The sequence below is a fragment of the Mesoplodon mirus genome (genome assembly GCF_964341445.2).
Source record: "Mesoplodon mirus genome assembly, chromosome: 13".
NCBI classification, from domain to species: domain Eukaryota; kingdom Metazoa; phylum Chordata; class Mammalia; order Artiodactyla; family Ziphiidae; genus Mesoplodon; species Mesoplodon mirus.
In genome coordinates this window covers 19,779,349-19,793,110 of record NC_138989.1, presented here as the reverse complement: position 1 = coordinate 19,793,110, position 13,762 = coordinate 19,779,349, and the positions used below count along the sequence as shown (strand labels likewise).

Below are 13,762 nucleotides of genomic sequence, written 5' to 3'. Positions count from 1 at the left end.
AAAACACACACACAGAGAAAACTGCCAGACAACATACAGCCTCCACTTTTGGACTCACTTATTTTTCTAACTACGCGAGAATACCTAAATTACCACCCTTGAGATTAATGTCCAGCTTTTCATGGCTTATTTTTTTTTAAGCAAACACTGCAGGACTTCCCTGGCAGTCCAGTGGTAAAGACTCTGCGCTTCTACTGCAGGGGGCTCGTGTTCGATCCCTGGTCGGGAACTAAGATCCCACGTGCCTTGCAGTGCGGCCAAAAAATAAATAAATATATAAAGCAAACACTTCCTTTCCAAGGACTGACAGATGACATTTTGTTTCTACAACTGGCAAAAATGCTGACTTGGATACAATTGCTGAGCTTCCTTGTCTCCCTCCCACAGTTCTTCCCTAAGATAATGTGAACCAGGCCAGAACCTCAGAGAACAAGCACTCTCTAGGCAAACAGATTTACAAAGTAAAACACGCTCCATATAAGATCATCCAATGGAATTTTTCAACTACTCATCTTTTAATTTGGTACATGATACCACTTATCACACGAGAACTCTTCATCTGTGTCATGTATTCATTCATTTTCTCCTTTATGGTTTCCAGGTTTGGGGTTCACCTGGGACAGCCCTTTATATCCCAGAGTAATAAAAATATATTCTCTCATGTTTTTCTATTTTTAATATTTTGATGATTATCTCATTAGACACTCGGGAATTTATTTTTTTACAATGTGGAGGGGTTATAACCTTACCCGATGGCCAGCTATCATGCACAATCCCTTCCCCAACAGACTCAAAATGCTACCTTTGCTCATAAGCCAAATTCAAATTTTACTATATAGCTGAATATAAATATGCATATACAGGAGACTTCGCATGCTCTGCCACTTCTGTGTCTTATGTGCCTGAAACAAGACTTATGTGTCTGTGCCTGAAACAAGACCACACTGTTTTAATTCCTATAGCAATGTTTTATATTCAGTAGAGCAGACCCCTGCTGTTTAACTTTTTCAAAATTTTATTGGTTATTTTTGCCCATTTTTCTCTTCTAGATGAATGAGGATCTGCTTATCACATTCTTTAAAATTCTCACGTGGATTCTGATTGGGATAGGTTAATTTGAAGAGAACTGACATCTTTTCAGTACTGAGTCTTCCTGTCTAGAAATATCTTGTAACTCTCCCATTTATCCAGATTTGTTTTGACTTCTCTTAAAGTTTTGTTTTTCTTCATACCAGTCTTATTGGTAATTTTTTGGTGAGGTCTGGTTTAGAGCAACACATTAGAAAACACTTCTTTTAAAGAAATTATTTTGAAATGTTTTGACAAGTTAATAGTCACATAATTTAAAAATAGAAAGTTGTTAAAGTAACCTCAGTGAGAGAGAATTACATTGCAGAGTCTCGTTAGGCATGGAAAGTATGCTTACAGGATAGATCATCTTAAATAGCACAGGTTATTATTTTTTTCCTGCTAAATGTAAACATCAGAGCTATGATTTAATAGATATTCATGACTGAATGAGGTTCAGTGAAGTCTTCCATACTCAGTGAGTAAATGGATACAGTTTTCTAAAGTTTCACATCTTAATATGCTTTCTCTCTTGGATAATCTTTTTTTATTTTTTTTTGCGGTACACGGGCCTCTCACTGTTGTGGCCTCTCCCGTTGCGGAGCACAGGCTCCGGACGCGCAGGCCCAGCGGCCATGGCTCACGGGCCCAGCCGCTCCGCGGCATATGGGATCCTCCCGGACCGGGGCACGAACCTGTATCCCCTGCATCGGCAGGCGGACTCTCAACCACTGCGCCAACAGGGAGGCCCTTGGATAATCTTTTTCCATGTTTTTTTTTTTTTTTTCTCATCCTTCAGTGAGAAGTCTTCCAGTCAAAAGGTTGTAATCCGTCCACACGACTTGGATGAGTCAGAACTCTGGTTGCAAATGCATTTATTACAACTCTATCCATATCTTTGCAATCAGTGTCACGGAGGCTCTTTTTCAGTCATCTAATGCAGTTTCCAAAAAGCACACCAGCCTTCCTTCAGTCTGTTATTTGAGATGCTGGACGTTCTGTATCTCCATGCGATGTGTCACAGGAATTTATATCCTAAGTCACCAGTGCTGGTTACATGTGACATTGGGACAACAACGAGGTTATCGTCAGCCCCACCCGAAGATAGCCTTGATCCTCACACAAAGCAATCTTCTCTACTGGTTTTAAAAATTCTTGTAAAATTTTTCAAACATGCAAAAAGTAGAGAATGGTAGAGTGAACGCCCATAACCCGTCAGCCAGCACCTCAGGAACAGTTATCAAGATTTTACTCTGCTACTTTCTTCCTCCCCTTCACTCTTCCTCTGTTTTTTTTAAAGCATTTTAAAGCAAATCTCAGACTACATATTGTTTTACCTTTACTACTTCTATCTGCGTTTCTAAAAACTATGGACATTTTCCTTCCAATAAACATGATCCGTTATCACTTCCCAACCCCACCCTGGAAATAACAATAAATCCTGAAGATCTAATACCCATTTCCTAAATCAAATTTCCAGGATTCTCTCAGAGGTGTCTTTCACATAGTTGGGTTTGAATCAAGATCAAATCAAGATCCACACATTCATTTGATTATTATATCTCTGAAATCTGTTTTATTCTCGAGCACCCCTCCATCCCCACCACCCACTTTTTATCTTCGTGCCAGTGACTTACTGAGGAAACCAGGACAGCAGTCCTGGGGGATGGCCCCCATTCTGGATTTGCCTGTTTGCTTCCTCATAAGGTCACTCAATCTGTTCTTCTACCTCCGTGTGTCCTGTAAGCTGAAAGTCAGCTCTGAACTTGAGTCCGTTCAAGTCCACCTTTGGGGGCAGGAATACTCACTACATAGTCTTCATATTGCCTCATACAAGGAGATGCATTTATTTCTCCTCAGTGTTGGAGAGGGGGAAGTTCCCCCCTCCCTTTCTTGAGTTCTTTAGGCCGGTCTAATAATTAAATGGATACAAGACAGAGTAACAGGAGAAAAGAACAAATTTAATTCATACGTACAGAAGTCTCACAGAAATAGGACCTAAGGAAATGACCAAAGCAGGTGGCTTTTATACTTCTTAGACAGAGAAACAATAAACCTGTGAAGAAGTGACAAGACAAAGACATTAGGGCTTGGGGTCCTAAATTAGTGAAGAAGTAATAACAGGGTTTGTTTACACAGCCTTTTCGGCCCTGAATTCACCATCTCTGGTGATAAGGATGTCTCTCTACCTCCTGGTGCCGGGAGGGTACCTTTCACATGGGAGATTTATTTCCTGCTTTCTGGAGACAAAGGAGGGTCAAAGTGTTCTTCTTCCATTGGTCGTTTCTTAAGTAACCTTAATTCAAAATAATCAGTATGCCACTTTGGCCTATTTTGGGGTCGGCCTGTCCTGAGCCCCAACGTTAGTGCTGTAAAAATTCAGATGGTGAGAGTTTGACCTCTCCATTTAAAATTCCCCCATCTACCTTTCATTTAGTGGTTTCATACACTGATGATCTTTGCCTAAATCAATACTTTCAGTAAAAGTTGCAAAATGATGATTTTTTTTCTAATTCCATCATTCCTTCTGATTTGCTGCAATTTCCTCCTGATTTGCTGCTGTTCTTCTGTAAAGATGAATCTCCCATGACCAACTAGGGAGTTCTGGTTAGCTTAAAATGTAGTTCGTACTGAAAGGTAAGAGAAATGCTTAATTCTTTACCTTTTTCATTGCCGCTTTCCAGAGACAGAGTTGGTGCTCCATTTTCACTGCCAGCAGTGATCAATAAGGCGTTTTACTCGGAGAATTTATTTTTGGGGGATAGCAGGTGAAGAAGTTAAGTTGTGGATGGAGTCACTAAAGTGTCTCTGACAAACAGAACTCCATCCCAATATGAGCTCAACGACCTTTCTGTATGAAGGTTTAATAGGCAACCTGCTTCATTAATTTTCTACCACGATTTAGAAGGTACTACTAACAAGATTAATAAATGTAACATAAAAAAATCCCTATTGCATCTAGAGTAACTGACAAGGATGTTCAAGCCAAAGATCCCCATTTACCTACAGACAGGGAGAGACGTGAATTTTAATTTTGCTTTTGAAATAAGGGTGCATCTGAAATTACAAAAGTGTGTCTGAGGTAGGAAAATAATGAAAGTATCACTATATGTGAGCTGCCGGACCACCTCGTCAGATCCCTGTAGTAGATCACCCGACTGAATGAAGACAACGCATTTTCAAACTGTGTTACTAACATCTGAAATTGACAATGTTCCTCCACCCAAATCCAAGAAACTTCTTTGTTTAGAAGATTCATGTGGCAGAAGGTAGTCTGAGGTTGGCTATTAAGATGCACAGAATTTGAACTGAGGCTCAACTGTGCCGTTTGCTATCAAGGGGATCTTGAGCAATTAGCTTCTCTCTGAACCTGAACTTCCTCCTAAAATGCGGATGATGAGTATTGTGGAGCCGTTGGCAAGAATCTGAAAATAAGGGGAAAAGCTTGCCCTCGGAGAATGAAAATTTTAAATCAACACATAACACAAAGGGCAGAGAGATGCCAAAGGCTCCTCGGCTAACAAGCTGTGGCTTCAGTGACTGTGTTATCGAATCCAGTGGGGGCCTGGCACCAGTTAGAGCAGGAAACATGAATATGTGGACAGGGGCCTCTCACTGTCAGGGAATTCCAGGATTCCACACCCAGGGTAAAGCCATCCCGTGGAGAAATGACCTGGTCCCAGCTACTGCAGCTGCCGAGCCAGGGGGCTAGGCCTTCTGACCCCTCCAGCCACAGGCCTGTGCCACCTGTGTCACCTTCTGAGGACAGCGTCACTTCCACGAGGGCCGCCTGCAGGGGAGAACTCTCAGGTCATGGGGACTTCAGGCATCAAGGCTCCTGAGAATGAGTGCTGAGTGTAAAGCAGCAAATCTGACACTCCACCTAGAGTCTGGCTTTTCAGGTAAATCGACCATGTGAGTTAGTGCACTTGGAAGGGTGGGAGCCTCTACCTCATCAGATTCTCAAAGGGGTCTTTAAATAAGAACCACCGGGCTCGAAGAAGAGCAGGTGTTAGTCGGGCCGACTCAGCTGATTGATGTGAACTTCACAGTAAGAGGCAGAGAGAGACTCAGTGCCATGACAGAATCCAGTTTCTGAGTCTGAAGGGCAGGGGGAAGCCCCCAGGACCACAGGAAAGACACTGGTGTCTGAGGAGAGTACCAGCTTTCCCCCAAACAGACAAAATACCCCTCTCAATGTCTCCACGTGGACATGTCTGGAGTAATTTTCTTTTTTCTTTTTCAAATGTCTACCAACTACAGAGAATAACTGTAAAAACTAACAAGAAAGAGTCAATATGTGTAAAACTACAAGGCACTATATTAGTGGTGTTTTTTGTACTCTGAATTCAAATCTCTTGCATAAATATGAAACAGATGACCATCAGATGTCATTGGGTTTAATAAGTTAACACAGTCAGACCTAACTGTTAAGCCCAGCAAGTAGATCTCCCATCATGATCATTTTAATACTGATCCAATTCACACCCCAGGTCTGGAGAATGTTTCTTAAGAGCAGGGGAAGAATTTTATCAGGTTAGAACCGCTGAGGCCCTTCAAAACTGGAGTCTGGCTTCTACTGTTCTGCCACCATCTATCCTATACCAGAGATGTGTGAGACACCCATAAGCCACAATGTTTAACTTCAAATTCTGATCTTACAGGAAGGAGTGTCCAGCCGCTAGTTCATCAAACTGTTCCAGCATGACATGGCCAGAGAAAATAAGCCTCTCTTACAGAGTAACCCGAATTTTAAAAAAATAATAATTTGAAATACCAATCCCCTCTCAAGCAGGGCACTTTATTTAAAGGACACAAACATAAAGATGCTGGCTGATTCTCCACGTGGAATTAAAAAAAGAAAAAAGAAAAAAAACCAAATGATTAAACCCTAAGAAATCCCTGAACACAAAACTCGTACAGTTTTGTCTTTGGAGGGGCGGGGCGGGGTGGGGTAGTGGTGGTTATTAACATAAGCATCCACTCATCCCTTGCTTAGAAACTACTATTGTGCAGAGAACACCTTCCCCTCCTAGCCCAATTCTACTTGGGATGTTTTGCATAAAATAATAAATTTTCCTCCACGGCCACTGGAAACAAAACCGAAGGAGCGGTTCCAAAATGGAACACAAAAAGACAGCAGGAAAACTTTACACTCTACTCTACGCTTAATGTTGTGATGATTAGATTCATTGCGTAATCCCTGTCCCAGTTAGGGTGTCATTATGAGAAAAGAAACAGTACATGTAGGTGAAAAAAGCAGGGCCTTTTAAAGATGAATATGATATACTACCAAATGTAAAATAGATAGCTAGTGGGAAGCAGCCGCATAGCACAGGGAGATCAGCTCAGTGCTTTGTGACCACCTAGAGGGGTGGGATAGGGAGGGTGGGAGGGAGACTCAAGAGGGAGGAGATATGGGGATATATGTATATATATAGCTGATTCACTTTGTTATGAAGCAGAAACTAACACACCACTGTAAAGCAATTACACTCCAATAAAGATGTTAAAAAAAAAGATGAATATGAAAGTCCTTTGACCTTTTCTATTACGGTTAGTTCCATTTCTACATGGGGTATAGACGCCCCCCACCCTTACACCCAACAGCAAAAGCCTTGTACTTTTCAAAGAAGATACATCGAAAATGTCATCAAAGCCTTAGACATTTTCATGATGCAAAATGAAAGCCTGCAGTATTTAACAGCTGTGTAAATGCCTTCCCATCTCAGTTCATTTTTAACGTAAATCCTTATTGAAAGCAATACAGATATAGAAAATTTAGAAGAAATGACCTGAAAATATAACCAGTTACCTTTCTAGATAATAAAGAGCAACGGACTGACTTAATGACACAAAATACAAATACCAAGGAGGTGTTACTCAAGAAAATTTTCTTGCTGCAAATGAAGAAACCTGCTGCTTTCCACAGCTACCAGAGTTGTAAGTTTTGGAATATATGAAACATACGCTCTCTAACCCTCAGAAGATGATCTTTTCAACTTAATTGAAGCTCGCTTTCTTCCTGAAATAGTTTAGCCCATGATTATCTAAGAAATACACAGTGCCTAGCACTCACTTAGCACTTGGCGGAGGGCAGTCACTGTCACAAAACACAGGTAACCCATGCCTAACTTCCAAACTTTGACTAATGGAAACAATCCCCCAATTAAACCGGTATAATGAATTTTAAAATCATTCAAGGAACCAAAAAGGTTCTCCCTATAATGGAACTTTTAGAGGGACTTGACCATACACTTGATTTTGGATTTAACAGTTTTGCCATCACTGAATTCATTACAGTAACTCTGCAGATACCTTTTTAGTCTTCATAAATTTTAATATTCTTACTCAGCTAGGTAATGTTCAGACTGATGACCGTGGATTACAGAGCAGCGCGCAGACTTCAGCATGATACGAGGAACAACTAAAGGAACGGGGGACAGCTTCCCATAGCAGCCACTCTGGGCTGGGGTAGCTGCCTTCAAATGTCTGAAGACCCATTACTTTGGGGCGGGATTAAACTTGTTTTGCAAGACCACAAAAGGAGAGCAAGAGACCTGTGTGCAGAATGAATCACAAGACAGCTTTCCAACACCGCGGAGCTTCCAGAGATGCTCCCCAAAGATGACTCTGGCTGGATGCTAGAGAGGGAGGTCGCCCACCCAATGCAGGACTAGACTGGATGCCCTCCAAGATCTTTTCAAACATGAGATATGAAAATGCTATGTTATTAAGATGTGATCTTTGGATGTCTGAGGAAGACCAGAATTCATCACCTTATGCCTAATACACTGAAGCCAGCTGCTTTTATATTATGATTTTTGGTGCATTTTACTGAAGCAAAGACCTTTTGAGGATGTCAACTCTCTTAATTGCTTAGTTATCTATATTTAAAAGTGGCACGCTTGTGAACTCTTAGGTACTGAAGCCAATATAGCCCAGAGCCTACTGGATGATGGATGGATGGATGGAAGGAAGTAAAGGGAGGGAAAAAGGAAGGGAAAGAAGGAGGGAAGAAAAAAGGGAGGAAGGAGGAAAAGAACCACGTAAAGCACCACATGCAGAAGGTTCTAGACAAACAGTGTTATAACAAACAGCTAGAGGAAGAACACTGAGGAGAAATCTGGGAAATTCACCTACTTATGGGTCTAGGGGTCAACATTCTAACTTTTCAGAAGTCCTGCCTCCCGAGCCCGCCCCCTCTGAGCACATGGCACGAGGGTCTCCATGCAATACTGCTTTTATCTCCTACTGTTTTGTACTTTGTTTAAGGTGTTATGTCTCATAATGCATATAAATCACAACCACCACCACCTATGGTGTAAATTAAAGTAAAATTATCTTTTCACACTGCTTCCAATCTTTTTTCTCTTGAGTTTTCTGTGTTTGAAATGAATGTTCTCTCCTGCTCACAAATGTATTGTATGGATAGAAAATGCTCTCAAGAGACAGATGTTTATTTGGACATTTTGTGATCAAAAAGGAATAGATATCATATTGTACAGATGGGGAAACTGAATACACTGAATTTAATACTGAACTGAATTTAAGTGACTTACCAACGGCCCATGGCAAATTGCCAGTGGAATCAGGGTCATACTTCCTAGTCTAGAACTTTCTCTTTTAGTACAGTATGGCAGGTAGGAGGGAGGGCACAGGAAAATGAGGGGCCAGTGATGACAACTGGCCTTCAAGTTCACTAAGGATAAAGGTCTGGCCGGGCTACTTTCATATAATCACTTTTTCCTGCTCCTGAAACCCTGGAAGAAGGAAATGAGAGCAAACAAGAGTGCAAGTCCAAGGCTGGGTCACAGCTGACTCTTCCAAACAATCAGTCGCAAAATATACGAGCTGCAAAAATATTTTCACTGTATTCTCTAAGGGGCTTTTTCTTTACGGTCCTATAAAGTATTACAATGTGCTTTGGCTTCACACTGAAGCCAAAGCACAGGTGACCCAAAAGAAGACTTCCAAAATTACGAGAAATATTTACAGGATATGGGGAGCCTGCTGCATTTCAGACCCATACAGCAATCCAAAAAGGCCCAGGGGTTCTAACTTCTAATCAGTGATAAAAACAGAGAAGGATAATGAAGTGAAAAAGAGGAGAAGCAGAGGCGGTCCAGAACAACCTCATTAGCATGCAAATGACTTAGCTGACAAATGATTCAACAACCAGAAAGCAAAAGTTGCCAAGTACATCATTTCCATTTCCCCACCGCTCAAGTCCAGAGAATAAGGACAGACCATCAGGCACACAGAATGCATTTTCACCTACAGCCATCTTCAAATATACAGTTTTATTAACAGAGGAAGATTATTTGAATGAGAAAGTGATTTTTATTGCAAATAAAGCCAAAAATATTGTTTTGTCCCTTCTACCCTTTTCTCAGATATGGAAAATTGGGGGTGGGGGGCGGGTGGGAGGTAAGCAGCCTGAGCTGCCCTTTTTTTCTAAATGATAAGAGAGAGAAATCCTGTTGGGTGGCCAGGGGGTGAGGCGGTCTATTATTATACAATTTCTCATTAACAGCAGCGAGATTGAGCTTCTCCTATTAAACAGAACAGGCATTTAACCCCGAGCTCCTCCTGGGAAAAAGGCAGAAACTGCTTATTCACTTAGTCATAATTACCGTTTTTGCAGGTCCCAGAGGAATAGCTGTTCTCGATCAGTCTCTGAGGTCGGTCCTGACTTTCCCAATGCCGCCCTGGCAGCTGATTGAATCGGCACGCAGAATGATTTTTCCCCAACCAAAAAAAAAAAAAAAGTTTCGCTATTTCATCGATTCCCTGCAAAATTAGACGTGAGGGTGTTCGCTATTCTTTCTGGTGAGACGGCATAGCGAGGTGGAAAGGACCCAGATTCTGGGAACCTTGGGCTTGAATCCTGCACCTGCCTCGGCCACATCCAGCTGTCACCTGGACTGAGTTCCTAAACCTCCCTGAGCACCTGCTCCTTTGGGAAAACGGAGCTGATGCCAACGACCTGATAGGACCGTTGGGGGGAACAGATGCACTCACGATGCAAACTTCCTGGCAGAGGGCGAGCTCTCGGCAAATGGTAGTTATCATATCACTACTTCATGGAATTTAAACTTCTCTCTCGCTTGTCGGGGTTGCAGGGACCCCGGGTGCCCTCTCTACTCCGCGGCATCTCTTACTCTGCTTGCCATGATAAAGACGGAAGCGTCCCTTCTTTGAGCTGTGACATCTGATCCAACAGTGTCCGTCCCCGACCACACAGATGTTTGACAAAGCCCGATTCAGTGTACCGAGGAGGTGTTTTTAAGAGGCTGTCTCTGAGAACACATCGCTTCTAAAAGCTGGGACTGCCTGTACCTCAAAGACATCGACTGGGCTCTCGATGCAAAGCCTTTCACAACGTTTGACTTGGGCATATTCTGGGTCCCAAACTGACTGCACTGGAATGTCTATTTCTAAGAATTGCCGATTGCACACCACACTTACATCTTCAAGTCGCTGGCACAAATTAACGTTGACCGAGAATGAAGTAATAACTGAAAGGTCAAAACAAATTACATTTGGAAAGTGTCGCATAGAGAAAAAGAAGCAAGAACACTACCACTGTTTTATGCATAGAAATGCTCCTATCGACGATAAAGAGTGCTTTCTTCCTGAAGTCTGTTCCTTCTTTCATCCTTGACTTTTCGGTTCAGAGTTGGGCTTGCAGGCATAGAATACCCTCCAACCCAAACGGCGGGGAATCTTTCAAGTCACCCACCACTCACTCGCTGACTGGAGTTGGGGAAATTAGAGAATAAACCCCATTTCCACATCAGTAGAAAACAGGGCTATTTTTCAAGATCAATTACCTATGATAGTTTTAAAAATAGGAAGATGCACACTACCATATTACTATATATATTACAGCTAAATAGCTCTTCAAAGGAGATCATTAACAAATTACTATAAGACACTGAGCAGATATAATGTGTTCCGTGAATACAGAATACAAAAGCCACTCCGTGCTACTTGTCCACAGTTAAATAGAATCTTCAAGCAATTGCACATGAAAGTAAACATCTTTCTCAACTCCCAGTGTATTTGCCTCTAGACTGTAAGCCCCTTGAAGGAAGAGGCTGTGGCCAGGGTGGTCACAGTATCCCTCTGCTTGGCTCAGGAAAACACCTCTACAACCAGGTACTGAATCAATGGAATAAACAGTATCACACACCTTTTTCAGGACTGTCTAAAATGCTCCCAGAAACTTATAAAGGCTCTTTAAAATGTTTTCAGACCTTCCTATCATAGCGTGTGAATACTTGGAAAGGACAAGCTTTGTGATGGATGATCCCAAATTTTCAATGTCCACTGAACAGAAATGAAACTCCAGAGGAAAGATGGATTTTATGTGACTCAACCTCTTGTTAAGTGTGTGTGACCTCAAGTCAACTGAATTTCACTCTGTGCGGAAAAAGTTACAAGAGTAATGAGCCCAGGGGAGAAGCTGCCTTGAACCCTCCAGGGCTTAAGATGCTGACCCTTTGTAGGCCTTGGCTTCTCAATTAGACCCTATTAAATAATAGTGTTTCTTCTCTAACATGGCATAAAACAACTGGCATGCACATATGAATGAGCTGGGCCTGCGCATCAGCTACATTAGCTCGACAAATGTTTCAGTAAACTAAAGCAGCTACATAATTTGAACAAATAGGCAACTTTTACAGAATTTGCACTCATTGGTTCGTTAACTGAATAATGTGTCAGCCTAACAAAATGGCTGCCTCTTGCCATCTCAGAGAAGCAAAATCTCCCCAGGGCGGAATGTTCCATTTTCTGAGATTCTCCCGTAATAGGCAGGGGACTGCACACCCCGCACTTCATTGAAATTAGCTAGATATTGCTTCATTCTGTTGCCTTTCTGTGCAAAACTGGGGAAAAGGCAAAGTAAGTGAAATAGGAAGCACAAAGAATACTCAGTGGCTTCAAATAATTAGCTGGAAAGAAAAGTCACTCGGGATAGACCAATGGCAAGTTTTATGCTTCCCATTTAGATACTGAAAATACAAAGCTAAACCTAAACCTCTTCTTCAAGAATGCCCAAGACTGGTGATCACAGGGCTTACCCCAAAATGAAGCTGAAACAGAAACTCTTATCAGAAAACATGTTACCTGTATCCTTTACCAAAGAGCGAAATCACACTAGTCATTTGAGTCACGATGCTGAGGCAGTTCAACATGAAATTAACTTGCTTACCAGAGCTAGAAATCCCCCAACCTCTCACCCCCATCCCCAAATCGAGCAGGTAGGCCACTAACCGCCATCCAGTCGTGGAGAAAAATGTGCAAGATGTTTTACCTCATAATCTCTATGTACCAGAATCCTAACACAGCACAAGGAGTGGCAGTTACTATGTAAATGGTCACAGCACAAAACTAAAGCCAGTTGAGATAAACTCAAAACAAATTAGAATCTCTGGAGGAGGTTCCAATGGCCTAATTCAAGAGTCTATTTAAAAACAAAACAGCAACAGAATAACAATTACTAAAGAGCTGCTTCCTAAAATTACTCTCCTGTTGATATGTCTCAATTCTAAAATGACATGAGAAATCTGCTGGCAGGTCACTAATTCTGCCGTAAAAGAAAGCATTACCAAAGAATGCCACCGAAAACAAAGGCCTTCACACAAGTAAGTGAATACCCTAAGCACAAAAGTATGTTCTTAAGTGGGACATTTAAAAAAGCAGAAGTCACATTAAGTTCAAAACACCAAGAAAAAAAATGAACAGGAGTTCCTAATTTTAGTAATATTATATATCACCCCCCCAAAAAAAAACCTGTCCATGAGTTAAGATTTGTTGATTTTACATATAGACATTTTATATATTTGGGACTCCCTGCCCTTAAGGAAGAAAAAGAGGAAAAGAAATTAAGCACTATATATGACATTTATAGAAATGTAGAGGGTTTTTTTAAAATGAAATTCAGGTTTAATTTGGGGGTTACTGTTTTACAGTTTCCCACTTGCTAGAAATCTTAAACAGGACTGATCGTCAGCGAGCTTCAGATATGCTAAAGTCTGGAACAGGAGTGTTGCTTTCACAACACTCCAAAAGGCCTCCACTCTTCTCTTACTTTCCCTGCTTGTCTTCACTCATCAAAGTAGGTTTTTCCCTGCAAAATGTACAAGAGGCAGGGACTATGAAGGGCAAGCGAGACAAAAACATCCAGGAAGCATGTCTTCATTTACACAATTTGACTTTTCACAACGAATAACGCAAAGGGAAAGATATTTTCTATATCGTGGGGCTTGGACTCAGGGATTTGTAAAAATAATCTGATGATCCCTCAGCATCACAAGAAAGATTTTATTTTCTTATGTCAAGGTAACATTTAAGCAATCTTAGATGTATATAATGCTTGAAGAACTGATGCTTTCAAATGGAGAATAGCTTTGGTTTTAGATTCCAATATATTACAAAAATGCATGGTCTTAAATTCACCATAAAGAAGATGCCTCTTTTTATCATCAATCGACCAAGAGCTATTTAGTGTCAAGGAGACACATCTGCTGTACCACTCATGATGTTGTTAATTAGGAAAGCTAAGGGGGAAAAAAATCCAACGCTAATCCTTTGATACACTATTTGAAACTCACCATTAATCTGATGCATGATATTTTCTGGGGTGGTGCCAATGATATGAACTAATCAAGCCGTTTACTACTTC

At 41.4% G+C, this 13,762-nt stretch overlaps 1 protein-coding gene across 3 annotated transcripts in view; it reads right to left on the bottom strand.

Annotated features, from left to right (window-relative positions):
* Positions 1–13,762, bottom strand: part of GRK3 (G protein-coupled receptor kinase 3) — a 125,724-nt gene that overhangs the window by 110,798 nt on the left and 1,164 nt on the right. The window lies entirely within an intron of this gene.